Here is a 19,584-nt window from a genome sequence, read left to right on the forward strand (position 1 = left end):
ATATTAATATTTAATTTAAGTGTATTCTGAGTATTTATAAATTGCTTTAGTATCCTTAAACTCAAGGAAAAAAATGGAATTGCACACGTTATGTGAAAGGGTGAGTATATCTTTCTTGGGTAAGATTACACTATTTTTCTCCTGCATCCTTAAGATAGTCTTTCAAAATATAATCAAGTGAGTAGGTTTAGTTGGATTTTGATTTTTTTTTTTTTTGATGAGTGGAAAAAACACTGTTGCGATATAGTGAGCAATCTTAATTTAAGTAGTTGAGATAAGAAAAGATTCACAGATAAGAAATATAAGATGACACAGTGTCTTAGTTAACCGATTAAACATTGTGTTTAAAAGTAAACCAGTTAAACCTTGCATTTCACCAGTTAACTGGGATCCCATAGTGCAGTGTACCTGGGCTGATGCTACCCCCTATGCCTAGGGTGTGGCATGGTGGGCCTAGCTGGGCCACTGGTTAACCAGTTACCCCGATAAACATGTCAGTAAGAGTGATGCTTACTGGGTAACTGGTTAACTGCTTAACCCTTTATATCCCTACTTAGGTAAGACTACTTGTATGCACCTATATAACCTTTCCCATTATACAATGACAAGGGACAGAGTTACAAAATTTCAAGTTGGCAAATTCATAAAATGACGAAAGGAAACTTTTGTAAGGTATATCATTAATCTGAAATTCTCTGCTATATTGAGATGTTGATGTGACTGCAATAGTTGCCTAAATTTAAATTACTTTGTGAATTAGAATATGTATGGTTACATGGAAATAAAAATCTGACAGCTGTTAATTTCATGAAAAGAATCCCCAGCAATATAACATTGCACAATTTAGGCTTATTGTAGAATCCTACTTCTTCCTCTGAAGTATCCAATGTTGGACTGTGTCAGGGATAGGATCCCAGATGGATTAGACCATTTGTTTACTCTTTGATGATATTTATATTCCTAAACTCTGTTTCTGAAGCCCAGAGACACAAATAAAATTTGAGTAGGTGTTTTACCATTCCTCCCACTTCTTTCTGTTTTGCATGCGTATAATTTTGTTGCTGTATGTAACTTAATGGAAATAATGCAAAATGACATTTTGCCTTCTCTGATTTCATATTTTTGTTATATTGCATCAGAATTGTACACTGAGACCCATATCCTGCACAAATGAAGTCGATGAGAATTTTTCCTCATTGAGTTGTGTAGTGATTGGATCAGGCCCTCAGACAATACCTTTTGTGGATTGTATGTGGTTTAATATTAATAATCTTAGACCATGAACCTATGACTGATTGCACAGACAGTAGTCTGAGTGGACACTGAGCCCCATTGACTATAAGTAGGCTCTGCATGATGCAGAATCCCATCATAAGCTGTTTGTCTCCAGATATAGCCATTTATTTATTGCTTTTGAGTTATAACAGCAAACTACAGTACCAAGTGTTTCAGTAATTCATCCAAGAGATTGCTTCTAACTAAAATAGTGTTTCCCAAGTGGTGGATTCTGACCCACTAGTGGGTCTTGAGTGGGGTCATGCATGTCCTGGAAGATCACCTTTCTTTCCTCACTTCCAACAGGCTAGGGCAATAATACAAAAGGAAATGGCCCCAGTCAGCAAGTCAGCTGATAGAAGCCTATACCTGCTTTGTGTGACATTCCCCATGCTCTCACTTCCCAAAGTCACTAGGCAGCAGAAGCGTGGGAAGCAGAATCCAAGCAGCAGCAGGGAGGAAATGTATCCAGGGCATGTGAGGAAGGGGATAGGTTGCTAACTGTCTGCTCACTGTATCTGTTTGCTTTTTTCAGGTTGCCATTGTTGGGTGGATCCTGAGCTCACTTCCTCTGGGCACCAAGCTGCACTGTGGAGGAGCCAGGCAGCAGCAGTGCCAAAGGTGGCCAGAGCCAATGAGCAGGAAGTCAATAGCTTAGTGTAGTGAGCCTGGCCTTGTTGAGAGGACAGAAGAGCTAGCTGGGATAACAGGAAGGCAGGGCAAGAGGCTCTTGTGGGAACCAAATAGGGGGATTGACTTGAGAAGGGGGAAGGGGCTGGAGGGTCGAGGAGAGGGAACGGATAGCAGGGCTCATGATGGGTCCCCCAGAAAGTAAAAATGTAGTTGCAAGTCATCTTAATAAAAGGTTTGGGTACCACTTAATTAAAACATTTTGTTTGATTTAGCAGAGGTCTTTATGAAGAGTGAACTATGAGTGTTAGCAACTATTGTCATTTATCATATAATACATGCTAACTACAAATGAAAGCTTACCAAAAAGTGTCTTTAAAAAGCAGGGATCTGTATGCTGGCAGTTCCGAAATATAGTACTGAAATACTATTTTCTTTTGTCTTTATGCAATGGCAAACAATTTTTCTAAGAGAATTTGACATAACATTGTAGCATTAATCTTTTTTGTGTATATAATACCCCTTGAATTATTTTTCCCAGGAACATTTTTGTATGGAGATTTATCTTCTGATCTGGTATAATTGACTTGGCCCAGCATTAGTATTCCAGATGGTAGTGAAAATTTTCTCATCATTTGTATTCATTTGTATGTTTGCTAACAACCTTGTCTCTCTCCTGAGATACAGTAGTATGTCTAATCTATATTTTGAACTTTCAAATAATTTATTTTGTCCTTTACTAATACCAAAGTTATGATGAGACACCCCCTCACCCCCCAGAGATTCTTACTGTGTTTTAATTGGTTAGAATTTGGACCATTATATTTGTCTGGTATGTATCCCAGTATAATGGTTCTTGCAAATCTAGTTCTTTTACCTTCTGCACAGAGATTTTTTTTTTAATCATAGAAGTTTAGGGTTTGAAGAGACCTCAGGAGGTCTAGTCCAACCTCCTGCTCAAAGCAGGACCAACCCCAACTAATATACTATGTATGTCAGCAGTTTTTTAAACCAGTTGAGCTGAGATCTCCCTTAAGTTACAATTTTTGGTCTGCTCCCAACCCAGAGTAAATAGATCCACAGACTTGGTGAATCAGATGTGGATGTGGCACTCTGTCGTTGAACATTCCGCCACATGGGGCTGGCCCAAACATTGAGCCATGCCCCCTGGTGGCGGCGGGGGGGGGGGGACGACTCACCACAGTTTGAAAACCTCTGGTATGTGTTAACTCATTCTCCTGACATCTAAATAATGGGCTAATTGTAATATATTGATGTGTTCTCTGCTCAAAGAAACCTTGGAATTACTGCAAACACTGGGAGTACTATACTGTGTAGTGCAGAGCTATATTTATTCCAAAGACACTAGATTGTAGCTGCTGTAGTTTGTAAACGAGATTGCAGCAGGTAATCACAATAATAGTCTCTTCCTTTGCAGCACAAATACCTCCCTGATGATTTTAGTGACGCATTTAGGGAGGAAAGTGTAGGTGATCAGCTGGTTCAATACTTTCATCAAGAGCTAATTAAACTTTTTAATGCTACCTTTGAGGCAAGTATTGGAAAGGTCCAAAATACTATGGGCTTAGATCTGGTGGAGAAGTTTTGCTTTTTGTCAATACTGTAGTTTTAGTAGTAAGTTGTGTCAGCTCTTAAAATTTGAAATTGAATTTTAGTGAGGGCCTAATAGTAGTAGTTTCATATTTGTCTGATGAAACACTTTAAAGTCTTTCTATCGAAAGCAATTTTCTAGTACAATTCTAATCAACTAGAATTATTTGAACAAGCTTTTATTCTTGGCTTTAATGCACAGTTTACTTAATTGAAGCTCCTGGGAAAATCCTCAAGAGACCCAGAATTTGGAGAAAGGGAATGGATTAGTACTTTTTTTTTTTTTTTTTTTTTAATCTTAGGTACTTATATGCCCCCTCTTCCCCTGGCAGACTGATATAAATCAAAACAATTTAAATTATTTTAATCTTGTTTAGTATTTGCATTAATTATTTCCTTAAAGAAAATTTTATTCTTATTGTCTGGTAACAAAGCCTTCATTTTTCAATTAAATATAATCATTACACTATATTTGGTGCGCTTTTTTTTTTTTTTTTGCTAACCAGGTGGATACTCCATATCTACCCAAATTTATTTAAGCAATAAAAGGCTTATCGATGTTGATATGCACTTGTTTTGCATTTAGAACGGAACTGATTTATTAAAGAAATATTATCTGTAGCTTATGGTTTGAACTGATGCTTTTTGGTCATTGTGTCATTTGAGATTTTTTTTGAACTAGTAGATCTCTCACTCTCTCAATTTGCTTTTTATTTATAGTTTGGAAACTTTTGAGATTTTTCTTCTCCCATTAGTTTTTAACTCTCAGTAAATGCCTCATGAAACTAAACTAATTGAATAAGCTGAAATGAAGAAAATATTTTTTGCAGAAAAGGCTATTGCTGTTCACAAGGGCTACGTCTACACTGCAGCTCTTTTCCGGGATACCATAAGTTCAGTAGTGTGATTTTCTCTAAAACTCGGTAGCAAACATATGCTGCTTAATACTATAATGTTTATTTAATATAAATGATTTTATTAAATTGCAGTAAGTTTGGGCCTTAATGAGGTTTCCATAATTTAAATTTTAAATTTAAAGATGTTTATTATAAAATTTAATGTAACTTAATTTTTTTAAATCTCTTTTAAATAAACTAATTTTTTTAATGAAATAAACCTCAATTTTTATCAATTCTGCATGCCCTTTTAGTAGTATCTGAGTGTCTCGCAACACACTTCTGATATAGGAAAGTACCATTATCCATATTTTACAAGTAGGTGAACTGTAGCAGGGCTACCAAGTTGCAGGCTAGTGCTAGCAATGGGAATGTCTTTCTTGACCTCAAAGACACATTTTAGTGCTTGTGCAAAACTTGTAAAGAGACAACTTGTACCAAAAGCAGTTTACCAGTACTTCCCTTTTCTATGTTTGAAGTATATATCTGAATACATGTTCTCCCTCAGCACAGCTTCTCCTTCTTGATACTTTGGGGAAGTGCTTAATTCTGTACCTATCAGATAGGCCTATTGCTGTGGAAATTACAGGTCATTGACACTATGGCATTCCTGCAAGAACAAGTAGCAGGAGAGGAGTGTTAGAAGAAAAGCAGGTTTTTGTCATCATGCCATTTGAGAAATGGGAAATGTAATGAGAAATGTATGGATAAACAAGGGAAAGTTTAAAAAAGCTTTTGGCAAATCTGCATCCCCCAGTGCACAAATTCCTCTTTCCATAAAAATTTAATGTCACAAAATAGGGATGTTAGTCGTTACCACATCAAATTTTAGAAGTGACATGTCTATTCGCTAGTCCTTGGAGGTGAGGCTGTCAGTCATTGCACTTCTGGCCCCACTCCCGGGAGCTCCCTGCTCTGCTGCATCTCTATCAGAGGCAACAGTGTGGGCTGGCAAAAGAGAGCCAGTTTAAAAACTGGCTTCCTGCGGAAGTTGGCTCCAGCCTGCTGCCTTTCACTGCTGCCTCTGATACAGAGACAGCAGTACAGGGTGAAAGCAGCCCCTATCTGCAAGGGGTCTGAGCTCCCCACGGACAGGGGCTGCTCTGTGGTGGGCCCAGGCCTGCTGTGGACAGAGGCTGCTTCACCTCAGCCTCTCCAGCTGCTTCCTCCATGCTGCTGCCTCTGATAGAGGAGCAGTGCGGACTGGGCAGGTGGCACCATAGAGATGGTGCTGGGGGGAACAGGCTTTTAAGCCTGTTTGCTCTAGCACTGACTTCTGTCTGCCCCATCTCCCACCTCTGCCTGAGAGACCGGGGGGGGGGGGGGGGGGGGGAGGGGAGGAGGCGGGTCCGTGGAGCCAGCACACACAGAATGCTGGCTTAAAAGCTGGCTTCCTGTGCATATCAGCTTCTGCCAGTCCTGCTCCTCCTCTGAGCTACTGCCTCTGTATCAGGTGGATCTGGTGCTCATGGGGAGCCGACTTAAGCCACAGCTTCCCACGGGCACCAGGTCCCTCCTTCCCCTCTCCCTTGCTGCCTCGTATACAGAGGCAGCAAGGGGGGGATGTGTGTAGCTGGCAGGATTAACTGATAAGCCTAGGCTTGTTGTTGACAGGTTGACATCCCTATCACAAAATACCTGCTCCTGAAAACTTACAAAACAAGTTATATTAACATCAGGACCTTTCTTGTGCTTCCAATTTTTCCAGGAAACCTCAGCAACTCATATATCAGACAGTTGCAATGGTGTGTCTGCTCACCTGATTATATTAGGAGGAGGATGTTAACACCTCTCTAATCTCTATTGCCATAATATTTTACCATAGATTGATATATTCTATTTCTAATGTAAATTATATAAACTTTAAAAACAACAAAAGGTCTGGTAGCGCTAAGAAAACATTTAAATGGTATCATGAGCTTTTGTGGGCACATTGCATTTAGCCACCATTTTTTCTCTCTGAATACTGGTGCTACTGCTCCTGCAAAGGGAGGATTGATTCAAAGAGTGAAATAGGGAAGAGAATTAAATTAATGTTGATTAATTTAGCATTAAATTATCCACAAACTTTGTGAGGTTGATGAAAATGCTGCTGCTTCAGCACCATTAGCCAGAGAGAGAGTAGATTGGGAAAGATACTGCAGAAATTTGTTCTTGGCATGGCAGGGTATTCAAAGGAAATATATGTGACAGATATATGACAATTTGTCTTGTGCTGCAGGAAGATGTTTGCTAATTTAATCTAAAAAATAAAAAGCCCATTAAATGTAACTTCTTCCCCCCCCCCCCCCAAAAAAAATCCTTATTTCTCAGCCTTCTCCTTCACCTCTGCTAGGTAAGATCTTTTGTGTTTTTTCTCCTTCCTATTCTTTTCCTTTGTTACCTTATAACTTAGCCATTTTGAATCAAATTCAGAACTGTAGCATCCATGTAATCTCCTTGAAATGAATGCTGTTGTCCAAGTAAAACTCAGAACAAATTTTGGCTTCTTTTCAAATTTGAGAACTCTCTTTTTACCATACTTATTCAGTATTCCCTTGGATGACTGCATCTGTCTCACTTTATAGTACATTCATTACCATGGCATTTGGGCACTTTTCTTGTGCTACAGTTCTTCCCCTTGCCACCATTATTTCTGGAATCCTGTGTTCTTCCCAAGCCCAAGCTAGTGTTCCCCCTCCATTGGTTTAATTTTCAGTTATCCCTTCTGCCTGTCATGTTTATTTTTCTGTTATGCTACTTTGTGGCAGTTTTCTTTCAACTTTGTTCTCTTGGCTGCACCCATTTCTGCCTCACTTAAGAGCTTAATAGTGGTCTGAAATTTACCATGGAAGTCTTAGACTTCAACTAGAAATTCAATTTAAGTTTTAACTGCAGGTTATAGTTCTTTGGGGCAAATCAGAACTAACCCAAATAGTATTTCTATGCAGAAGATCTGACACCTGGACAGGTTTATGGAAACAAAATTATTAATTCAGCTATAGTTTGGTTCTTCATACCTAATTGTTCCAAAGGCAGCAAAAGGTGAACATTTCTTAAAACATTGTACATTCAGAGGCAGGGGGAAGGGGAAAGGCTAGACAACATCTGACATTACATGCATTTATCCACCTACTAAGCTCCACCATTTGTGGTGCTACACAGCTGTGCAGTATTTGTAACAGTGATCCTGTATAACTTGATAGTCTATTTATTAAAGCTGAAGAGTCTTGTCTGTTGAGGAAATCAATGAAATACAATTGTATTCACATGAGAATTCGTAAATGTTCTATGAACACTAATTTATAAATGGCAATGGCAATAGTAAAGCAGATGATGCTATAACTGTCTGTGGCACCACTAAGTGACAGTATCACTAGTCGCAGGTCGATGTAAATTGTCTGTGGTTAGCATGGATAGCTTGAGACAATAGTTTTCTTTATGGCTAGTTTGTAAAACAAATGTACTTTTCTTTTTAAACACCAGTTCTTCCTTTCAGCTTTGTACAATGATTTGTCTGACAAACATATTGGAAAGAATAGAATAGCTTTAACTATGTGGATTTTTTCTCTCTTCATATTGAGCAGCTGTTTCTTGTGTTCATTGTAGTATCTTATGAGGGTACATTTTAGTTTTTGCAAAACAATTGTGGAATTGTAAATGCAACTATACCATGACTGTGGCCGAGCTCATCAAATATCATAGGGAATTAAGAACAAATGGATTTCCTAGCTATTCAGAAAATACCAATAACTTCCAAGTCAACATACTTTGGGTATGTTTTTATAAAGATTTTGGATATACGGTCAGGATGTTAGATATCATGTAATTGAATAGTCATGTAACTGCATGAAGTCTTAGCGGTTATATGACTATTCAGTAGTCCCTGGGGGTGAGGCCGGCAGCCAGAGGCAGCAGCCCAGGGTGGCAGGCAGAAGCCAGTCTGCCCGGGGAACCCGTTTTAAAACCAGCTCCCCGCACAGAACAGCTGCCTGCTGCTCCATGCTACTGTCTCTGATACAGGTAGCAGTGTCGGAAGGCAGCACCAGCTCCTGCCTGACCTCACCCACTGCCGCTGTAGGAGACAGCAGGGAGGGGCAGGAAAATCTGTGGAGCTGGCACATGCGGAGAGCCAAATGCTGGCTCCCCACGTGTATGGCTCCAGCCTACCCCCTTCACCCTCCGTGCTGCTGCCTCTCTTTCAGCAGCAGCCGTGGGGGGAGGGCGGGGAAGAGGCGCAGGGAAAAGGCGGATCTGGTACTCGTGTGGAGCGTGCTTAAAGCCACCTCCTCACTAGCTCCTGCTCCCTTCCCCCCCCCCCCCCCCCGATGCCTGTGATACAGAGGTAGCAAGCGGGGTGGGGGGCATGCAGTTGACAAGATTGATAGCCAAGGCTTATCGGTTAATCGTGTAGTTGACTACACTTTGACATCCCTGCTACAGGGTGGTGATGTGTACCAAGGGCATTCAGTCTAAATTATTTTGATACTCTTTTATCAGAAAGTGTAGTTGAAACAATATTTATAATGCCATTATAACAATTGTAACAAGATTTTAAATTATAGTCTTCCACGGCCAGAAATAAAGCATTTTTCGCATAAAACCTGAAGATCTCTGTGATCTTGTTCTGCCACTTAATTTGGAGCAGTTGACAAAGATAATGAGAATCAAAACTTTTAATCTTCTGCTCTTCTGCATCCAAACAGGAAATGTCTAAAATTATTCTACACACCCAGGACTTCAGAAAAGCAGACTTTGACACCCTCAGTGAACTGATAGGCAGGGTCCTTTGCAATGCTAACATGAAGGGGAAAGGAGTCCAAGAGAGCTGGCTGTATTTTAAGGAACCCTTATTGAAGGCACAGGAACAAACTATTCCAATACACAGTAAGAAAAGCAAATATGGTAGGCGACCAGATTGGCTTACTGGGGAAATCCTTGGTGAACTTAAACACAAAAAGGAAGCTTATAAAAAGTGGAAATTTGGACACGTGACTAGGGAGGAGTATAAATATATTGCTCAAGAATGTAGGGGAGTAATCAGGAAGGCGAAAGCACAGTTGGAATTGCAGCTACCAAGGGAAGTGAATGGGTAACCAGAAAGGTTTCTACAGACATGTTAGCAATAAGAGGGTGATCAGAGAGAGTGTGGAGCCCTTACTGAATGAGGGAGGTAACCTAGTGACAGATGATGTGGGAAAAGCTGAAGTACTCAGTGGTTTTTTGGCCTCAGTCTTCACAGACAAGGTCAGCTCCCAGACTACTGCACTAGGCAATGCAGTATGGGAAGGTGGTGGGCAGCCCTCAGTGAAGAAAAAATAGGTTAAGAACTATTTAGAAAAGCTAGACATATACAAGTCCATGGGTCCGGATTTAATGCATCCAAGGGTACTGAGGGAGTTGGCAAATGTCATTGCAGAGTCTTTGGCCATTATCTTTGAAAACTCATGGAGATCGGGAGAGATACCAGATGATTGGAAAAAGGCAAATGTAGTGCCCATCTTTAAAAAAGGGAAGGAGGACAGTCCAGGAAACTACAGACCAGTCAGCCTTACCTCAGTCCCTGGAAAAATCATGAAGGGGATCCTCAAGGAATCCATTTTGAAGCACTTGGAAGAGGGGAAAGTGATCAGGAATAGTCAACATGGATTCACCAAGGGCAAGTCATGCCTGACCAATCTGATTAGCTTCTATGATGAAATAACTGGCTCTGTGGACATGGGAAAATCAGTGGATGTGATATACCTTGACTTTAGCAAAGCTTTTGATACCGTCTCCCACAATATTCTTGCCAGTATGTTAAGGAAATATAGATTGGATAAATGGACTGTAAGGTGGATAGAAAGCTGGCTTGATTGTCGGGCCCAACAGGTAGTGATCAATGGCTTGATGTCAGGTTGGTGGTCAGTTTCAAGTGGAGTGCCCCAAGGATCGGTTCTAGGGACGCTATTATTCAGCATCTTCATTAATGACCTGGATGAGGGGATTGATTGCACCCTCAGCAAGTTGGTGGATGACACTAAGCTGGGGGAGAGGTAAATACGTTGGAGGGCAGGGATAGGATCCAGAGTGACCTAAACAGATTAGAGGTTTGGGCCAAAAGAAATCTCATGAGGTTCAACAAGAGTCCTGCACTTGGGACAGAAGAATCCCAAGCATTGTTACAGGCTGGGGACCAACTAGCTAGGTAGCAGTTCTGCAGAAAAGGACTTGGGGATTACATTGGGTGAGGAGCTGGATATCAGTCAACAGTGTGCCCTCGTAGCCAAGAAGGCTAATGGCATATTAGGGTGCCTTAGGAAGAGCATTGCCAGCAGATCTAGAGAAGTGATTATTCCCCTTTATTCGGCACTATTGAGGCCACATCTGGAATATTGCATCCAGTTCTGGGGCCCCCACTACAGAAAGGACGTGGACGCACTGGAGAGGGTCCAGCGGAGGGCAACTAAAATGATTAGGGGGCTGGAGCAATTGACTTACAAGGAGCGGCTGAGGGATTTGGGCTGTCTGCAGAAGAGAAGAGTGAGGGGGCATTTGATAGCAGCCTTCAACTTCCTGAAGGGAGGTTCCAAAGAAGATGGAGAGAAGCTGTTCTCTGTAGAGACAGATGGCAGAACAAAGAGCAATGGTCTCAAGTTACAGTGGGGGAGGTCTAGGTTGGATATTAGGAAAAACTATTTCACTAGGAGGATGGTGAAGCACTGGAATGAGTTACCTAGGGAAGTAGTGGAATCTCCATCCCTAGAGAATTTTAAGTCTCAGCTTGACAAAGCCCTTGCTGGGATGATTTAGTTTGGGTTGGTCCTGCTTTGGGCAGGGGGCTGGATTCGATCTCCTGAGGTCTCTTCCAGCTCTATGATTCTATGTTAGGTTTGATGGAAAAGTCTTTTACACTGTGGAAAAAGCCTATTAAATGTGGATTGCCATACATTGTGCTGCATACATGTTGGAATAATTTGTTCTGAAGACAGTGAAAGCATGGGGTTATGAATTACTAAATGATAAGTACAGGCAGTCCCCGACTTACGCGGATCTGACTTATGTCGGATCCGCACTTACGAACGGGGCTTTCTCGCCCTGGAGGTCAAGGTGGCGGATTGCTGCCTGCGAGCTCTGGGGCGAGAGAGCCCCATTCGTAAGCTGCTCCCGGTGCCCCTGGTTTGCTGGAGACCGTCTCCAGCAGACCAGGGGCACCGGGACTGAAGCCGCAGCAGCGGCGGGTTCCCGCGCTTCTGAGGCTTTGCTCTGGCAAAGCCTCAGAAGCGCGGGAACCCGCCGCTGCTGCGGCTTCAGTCCCGGTACCTGTGGTCTGCTGGGGACCGTCCCCAGCAGACCACAGGCACTGGGACTGAAGCTGCAGCTGCGGCGGGGTCCCTGCCTCTGAGACTTTTCGCTGCGGCTCTGCTCCCTGTATCCCTGGTCTGCTGGGGGGGGGGGGGGCGCAGCTAGTGTGCCCCCCCCCCCCAGCAGACCAGGCTTTTGTTGTGGACTCTGGGGCAGAGCAGCTGGGGTGCTGCCGATTGGTCCTGCAGCGCCGCTCTGGGCACTACTGGACCAACCCGGCAGCACCCCAGCTGCTCTGCCCCAGGTCCTGATTCAGCCGCTGCTGGTCAGTTTCAGCAGTGGCTGAATCAGGACGCCTGGGGCAGAGCAGCTGGGGTGCTGCTGGGTTGCTCCAGTAGTGCCGAGGAGCGGTGCTACTGGAGCAACCCAGCAGCACTCCAGCTGCTCTGCCCCAGGCGTCCCCAAGTCAGCCGCTGCTGAAACTGACCAGCGCTGACTACAGGAAACCCGAGGCAGAGTTGCTCTGCCCCAGGCTTCCTGGAATCAGCCGCTGATCAGTTTCAGCAGCAGCTGACTTGGGGTTCTTAAATTGAATCTGTATGTAAGTCAGAACTGGCGATCAGTTTCAGCAGCGGCTGAATCTGGATGCCAGTTCCGACTTACATACAGATTCAACTTAAGAACAAACCTACAGTCCCTATCTTGTACGTAACCCGGGGACTGCCTGTAGCTCATAAAAGTTTTATTTTTACTGTTGAATCACTGAAAGAGGAATACTTCAGAGTGTATTACAAACAAATATTAAGATTCAGGGAACAGCACAAGTTGGCCAAACTTATAGAACCTAAACCTTGTTCTGTTCTTTGAAAGAGATCAGGTGAGTTATTGGCTAAGAAAGATATCTATTGAATTGACAACTCAAGGGCTGCAAAATTGATCAAGTGATCAGATAGCTATTGATAAAGCATGGATCACTTTGTAGAAGCCTACAGAAGATATAGAAGAAACATTCAAAGCAAATAAATGAGTAATGAGCTTTACCCATGCAAGTAGCTAGGTCATGCTACTCAAGCTCCCTTTGTAAGGGAAATAGTATGATTATAATTTTTGTTTACTTACTGAGTGGTAGGATATACATGCATTAGACTTGCATGATACAGCAAAAATCCAGAAAATCTACATTTACCCTTTTAACTATACTGAACAGAGTAAAGTACCTGGGTCAGACTTCATCTGTGATGTAACACCATTGATGTCAGTCAGGTGACTTCAGTAGTACTACATCAGTGATGAATTTATCCCATGGATTTGAACAAAAGAAATATGCAAATTTGATAAAAATAAATTGTATGTTGTGTTGTGCTTAAAGGATTATTCACTAAAGAAGAAACTCTCTGAAGGTAAGGAATGACCATGGCTTGATCTGAGAAGCACATTCATTATCCTAGATCAGGGTAGACAATTATTTGTTGCAAAGTCTATATTTCTTGGCCAATGTAAATGCAAGATCCAGAATAAAGAGAGATTTTTCATACGGTAATGACAGTAATCACAATAATAACTTAAAAGATTTCTTGGGCCATTTAAAAGTGTCTAATAGTCTGGATTTAGCCTGCGGTCTGCCTGGTGACTACCTCTGGTATAAGGAGTTTTGTTTTAGGGGAACTGGCAAGTAACCTCACAATTCTTAATCCTTTTACCATGTGATTAAATGTTTGCCCTGTGCTATATTAGGAATAAGGGATTTTGCTTTCATTCATGTCTTAGTTACTTTCACTTGAGTAAACCAGATCTATAGTTACTTAAACAGCCATTTCAATTAAACTTTGCTACTATCTTTTGAATCAAAGATAAAAATAGCTTATGTCCTGCCTTTTGCCTTTAATTATCACAGCTCAGTTGCCTAGATAGTGCTTTGAAATGACAAAATTCTGGCTAACTGCCCTGGTACACAATAAGCCCAGTGAAATTTGGAGTCAGTTGCTGATGATAAAAATTTAATTTCATGGTATTTCCATTCAAGTGAACTGAAATCCATCTCTGCTTCAAGGTGTAATTCTCTGCTTTGCTAACTTAAAAAAAATACTTGTAAGTACAAAAAGGGTGTTATAAGGAGAAGAATTACTCTCCTTAACATCTGGATGGTATGACAAAAAGTAATGGGCTTAAATTGCAAGGGTGGTTTAGGTTGGACATTAGGAAAAACTTTCTGTCAGGATGGTTAATCACTAGAATAAATTGATTAGGGAGGTTATGGAATCTCCATCATTGGAGATATTTAAGAGCAGGTTAGATAAACATCTATCAGGGATGATCTAGATGATGCTTGATTCTGCCATGAGTGCAGGGGACTGGACTTAACTTCTCGAGGTTCCTTCCATTTTATGATTCTATGGATTTTCTTGTTTTCTTTCTTGATACTTGCAGTCAACGCTAGAAAGCTTATCAGATGCATACTTACCAAGCTGTAGAAACAAAGGAGAACTATGAATAGCCCTACTATGAGGGCTTTAAGACAACATATGAGAGAACCAACTTCCTCCGTGTCCAACTTCTGGGTCAGGAGAGAAGACTGATATTTCTGTAAGGTTGCTGTCCCTGGGAACCATTCATGGCACCACCATTTTTCTGGCTAATAACTTGTGTGTAGTATGTTTTAAAGAATAACCAAAGACCTCACTAAATTAAAGACCAATAACTCTTCACCTCTTACAATGCACAATGGCAGTTTTTTCTAGAATTTTTTCAAGAAGTGTCTAAATTCACTGGCATATATTGTTCATTTCCACTATATAAAATTATTGCAGTTGCTAAGTGCAAAGATTTATATTTATACATGTTGAGTACAGCATTTAAAAGATAACAAATATAACATGCTTCACAGTAGAACATGAATAGAACAGGAAGTTGAACTGAATTAATGGCTGCATAACCATATATAGATTCAGCATTTTGGCCATAGTCTTGTCTCCCCTTCCCTTGCCAGCCTGGATGGGAACATGTTGATGTTCTTTTGTCTCTCTCTACTTTTTGAGCCCAAACAAGGAAGATTTTAAAAAGCCTTCAGAAAGATGAAGGCTGGATAGTTCTCTGCTGGAGGGAGAGCCACCATGACGTTAGTCCATATGCTCTTCTATGTGTGACTCCCATCTTAAACAGAAGAACTATAATTGTTTAAAAAACAAATTGTTCATGAAGAACTACCCCCTCTTCTGTCTTAGGTCTTAAAACCTTTCAGTGAAGCTTCTAAAATACCTTAACCATCTTTGTTTCTAGTTTGGTAGTAAAACGTCATTCATAATTTGAAAAAATAATGCATGGGAAAAAATAAAGTGTGGAAATGCTCCTCAGAGATCCTGCTCTATTCCTATTGTAACCTGGGTTCATGGGAGAATATTGGGGTGAGTGACTGCTGGTTTTCCGTGGCCAAAGTAAATTTTGGAAAATTGAGAGCTTTTGTATATATTGTTTGTTACTTTAGAAGCCATTTTATTCATTTTAATCAATTAAATTAAAGAAATGAGCTCCCTAGGCATGTGCAATGTTTCTGCACAACTGGTATTAAATTAGTTCAGAGAAATTAGCATTCATAGTATCATTGAATGAGTATTGTCTGCCTTAATATTCTGCAAAGAGAATGTATTAGAGCAAATGAGATCACATGATCACATATCATTTGCAGTTTAAATATACTGCCTTTATTGCCAATTAATAATACAGATTTGAAACACTGAGTTTCATATTGTATGTTTTAGTGACTTAATTATACTTTTTTGTTGTTGTTGTTGAAGAGTCAAATTCTGTTCATTTTTAAGTTAATAGAATTTTGCCCTTAATTTCAACTAGATCAGGATTTACATTAGGGATGTTTGAGTGTAAACGACTAGCTGTTTAACCACATGATTGTAAGTTAACGATGTTAGTTACGCGCAGCAAAGTCCCTCTCTGGGATCTGGGAGGTCAAAAGCTGCTGTAGCAAAGCCTCCTCCCAGGAAGGCTTTGCTGTGGGGAACCAAATAACTGCTAAGATTGTCTCACATCCCTCCTCCAGCTGTGCCTGCTGGAATTGCAGTGGTCTCCCAGAGGAACTTATCACCTGGCCCCAAGCTGCTGCAATGAGAGGGCTGGAGTATTCCACTCTTCCTGGGGCAGCCTGCATACTGAACACCTCATCTCCAGTCCCACCCCAGACCAATGATTTAAATGAACCATGTACTTTTTCATTTATTTTCCAGATAACAAAAATTATTTTTGAGTTAAGGACCCGAGCAACACTGGGTAAATCTTCTAGTAGTAATATGTATAGTTTATGGGATTTCTTTCTTTTCTGAGTTGCATTTTGTTTAACAATATAACTAGAATAACTCCAGTAGGTACTTAGCCATATGCAGTAGTTTTATAGGAGGAGGCATTGGGGAATTGTAAACTGTATTTCAAGGAGCAGAGTAGCCAAGCATCTGACCCAAACAAATACAAATAATTGATTTGGGAGGTTAATTCTGTTCATTTGACCCTGAATATGTTGACTTCCTATGGAGACAGCTTCTGGGGTTTGCATTGTCCAAATAATTTTGAATCTTTTGATTAGTTAGGCCAATAATGTTTATTTTTAGCTTTGGCCATGTAATAGTGGTTTAGATATTTCACAGATCAAGCAGTTCCAAGTAACTTCTTTTTTTTTTTTAAATACGGTGAGGAGAACTAAAGAGGGCTTGAATGATAAGGATTTTTTTTTTATGCTGTGTTGTTTTAGCCATGTTGGTTCCAAGATATTAGAGACAAGGTGGATGAGGTAATATCTTTTATTAGACCAACTTCTGTTGGTAAAAGAAACAAGCTTTCAAGGTTACACAGAAAGCTCAAAGCTTTTCTCTCACCAAAAGAAATTGGTCTAATAAAAGATATTACTTTACCCATGCTGTTTTTTCAGAATTTTTTTGAAACTCTCATTATTACTGTTTACTAGAACTCTAGATACAGAACTAATCAGTTCAAAATCTGATTCGTATTGGAATTAAATGCATTTAGCGTGTTTAGTGTTGTCTATGTTCACTTTTGCTAGGAAGGCTCTACTGAGTTGCCTTAACTTGCTGAGCTTCTAAACCTCAGATACCTGATAAACTTTAGAGAATATACAGCAAGACCTTGCCATCTGCAGTTTTGCTGATCAGTTTTACCTATTTGCATTGCACTGGGCTGCTCCAGCACAAGCACATGGCTTCTCAGTGCATTGTAGTAAAAAATTATGATTGCTAAAGTAACATTTAATGTTAATTAAGACCAAAAAGAAAAGTAAGAGATACAGATAGTGGTCAAAAGACTAAGGGGGGGGGGGGAAAAGGTGATGACTTGAAACTAGAAAGTCAAATTATGGGATAAGTTTACAAGTGGTTATAGTGCAGTGTCAGTAGCTAGACTGTACAGCATTAACAACTCTACTGTGCATTGTTTTTTTATAAAAAGGAGAAAAACATAAGAGACAAAGTTGCAGCAAGTGCGCCTACTTGTGCAATGGTGTCATGTGTGAGTTGTGATTCCATAATTGAAAAAAGGGAAAAGGCATTAGACATTTGGTTTGAAGATATGACATAGAAATGAGCTCTTAAGAATAGTGCTGTAATTCAAGAAACAGCTTTGAGCTTGTGAAAGCATTTTGTGCAAGCATCAGGTGATAGTGGGGGAAATCATTACAGTGCAGTGTCATTCACCACAAGCAAAGGGTGGTTTGACACATTTTAAGAGACAGTTTGCATAATGTGAAGTTAATGGGGAATCTGTGTCAGCAGTGGGAATGTAAATGGTTAACTGGTTAACCTGTAGGGTAGTGTTTCCCAACCGGAGTTCCGCAGACCATCATCAGGGGTTCCGTGAGAAATCATGGAATAAATAACTCTGGGCGGGGCTTGGAGCCTCTGTCACGCCCTTTGCCTTCCGCCCTGGTGCTTGGCTGACTTCTGCGCAGCTCAGCCGGGTTGCTGCGCGAGAGCAAGCGGCCATTTGGGCTCCGTGAGTGAGAGGCATGAGGCAGGAGGGGGAGGATATTGGGGGAAAAAAAAAAAAAAAGATTAGATAATACAAAAAAAGACAGGAAAAATACTCCAATTTTTTTTCTTACAATGTAAGCTGACACACACACACACACACACATATAACAGCTCTTTACAAATAAATGTTCTTGAAAAAATTTAGCAGTAATTGAATTGCGTTCCCCGTTGTCAACTTTTTCTGGCCAAGCAAATGTTTTCATAGGTAGGGGTTCCTCGGGATATGAAAAATTATTTTAAGGGTTCCTCCATGGGAAAAAGGTTGGGAATCACTGCTGTAGGGTCTGGAGCAGGCAGTGACTGCTCTGGCCACCTAGCTGGATCAGCCCCTGTCCATGAGGGGCCTGGCAGCACTCCACGGGTAAGGGCTGCTTCAGCCGGTCAGAGTATATAAAGCCTTGTACTGCAGACCATGCAGTAAGTGTAACTGCCAGCATTTTTAGCAGTTATATGGTTACATTTTTAAACTACTTTTTACATTCCCAGTCAGCAGACCATAAAGCAGGATTAAACCTTGCAGCTTCCCATTACAATTTTCCTTCACAAATCCACCCGTTAACTACCTGCATCCTGGAGGAACAATAAGATTTGTAGGGAGTGAGTTGAAAGAATTGTTTTGGGTGATTTGTGTTGAAGATGTTTGTTGACTATACAGTATTACCTTTGTGTTTGAGTTTGTTTGGGAATCTACTGCTTTGAAGTTATTTGTCTGACTGTGAAACAGCAGGCATCACATGCTTGTTTCCAACAGTGTGGTGTTTCTGTCTCTCGAATCTCTTCCCTCATATTCACAGATTTTGGCATTCGTAACTTCTCTCGAACATATCCCCTACAAATGCGGGGAGCTTTCTGTACAGTTTTGATAGATTTATCCAGTGTTACCTGACTGTCCCAGTAGCAGGATTGCAGGCAGCAGGCTACAACCCAGCATGTGCGTACAGACTGGTGACGCTTGGCCCCTGCCCCTCAAATTACCTCAGAATCATAGCTTGGGTTTTATTTCCACTGTTCTGTAATAAGCTGCTTGTTTTAACTGGTTCATTGTTGACTGTCCTGTTATCAGTGACCTTGTCAGAACTTTGCAATGTCTATGTATCCTAGCTTCCCTAGTTTTATCCACTTTTTCTGAAGTTAAAATACATTTTCCCAAACATAGTGCCAGGCTAACAAGATGAACGTTGAGACTAATTTTCAATTACCATTTTGTTAGCTTCATAAACTTATTGTTACTACCAACCTTTTTATTATAGCTCAGTTCCAAAATAGGACCTTCTCTGTCTTGTATCCAGATATTAATATCTGGATAAAAGTGGGATTGCCATGGCATACATATTAATGTAAACAGAAGGGTGTGTGAGTGTATATTACATACACACAACATATGCTTAGATACTTTTAGAAGAGAGATTATTTAATCAATATTAGGGTACCAGTCTGTTTTTATAAGACAACTACCATCAAAGGCATTTGTCGACCTCCCAGGTATACCTCCTGGGATGAGGTTTACCTGGGAGGTCGACAAATGCCTTTGATGTCGACCGCGGAGCGTCCAGACTACCGCGCTGAGCCGACAAACAGCTGATCGGCTCAGCGCGGCAGCCATTTAAATTTAAATGAAGCGGTGATTATTTAAATCGCCGCTTCATTTTCCTATGACAGAGGCATGTAGTTTAGATGTACCCATATATACAGAGCTGAAAAAGTAGACCACAAATAAGTAAGGCTAATAATAAATGCTAAAGAAGGTCACGAGATCAACATTTAGTTTAATTGCACATATTTAAAAACAAAATTTACATTCAATGTATACAAAAAAAATGTAAATCATAAAATTTTATTCTCATGGAATTTTCTCACGGAACCCT

The 19,584-nt window shown here is 40.8% G+C and overlaps 1 protein-coding gene and 1 long non-coding RNA gene across 2 annotated transcripts in view; both read left to right on the forward strand.

The window, feature by feature from the left end:
• The window catches only part of UBL3 (ubiquitin like 3), an 82,348-nt gene that overhangs the window by 30,185 nt on the left and 32,579 nt on the right, over window positions 1–19,584 (forward strand). The gene's annotated exons all lie outside the window — the stretch shown is intronic.
• Window positions 5,754–9,114, forward strand: LOC142826529 (uncharacterized). Its single transcript, XR_012900722.1, has 2 exons — window positions 5,754–5,865; window positions 5,922–9,114. It is a non-coding gene; the product is annotated as an uncharacterized LOC142826529 (long non-coding RNA).

This window comes from Pelodiscus sinensis, chromosome 1 (genome assembly GCF_049634645.1).
Source record: "Pelodiscus sinensis isolate JC-2024 chromosome 1, ASM4963464v1, whole genome shotgun sequence".
Lineage (NCBI taxonomy): Eukaryota > Metazoa > Chordata > Testudines > Trionychidae > Pelodiscus > Pelodiscus sinensis.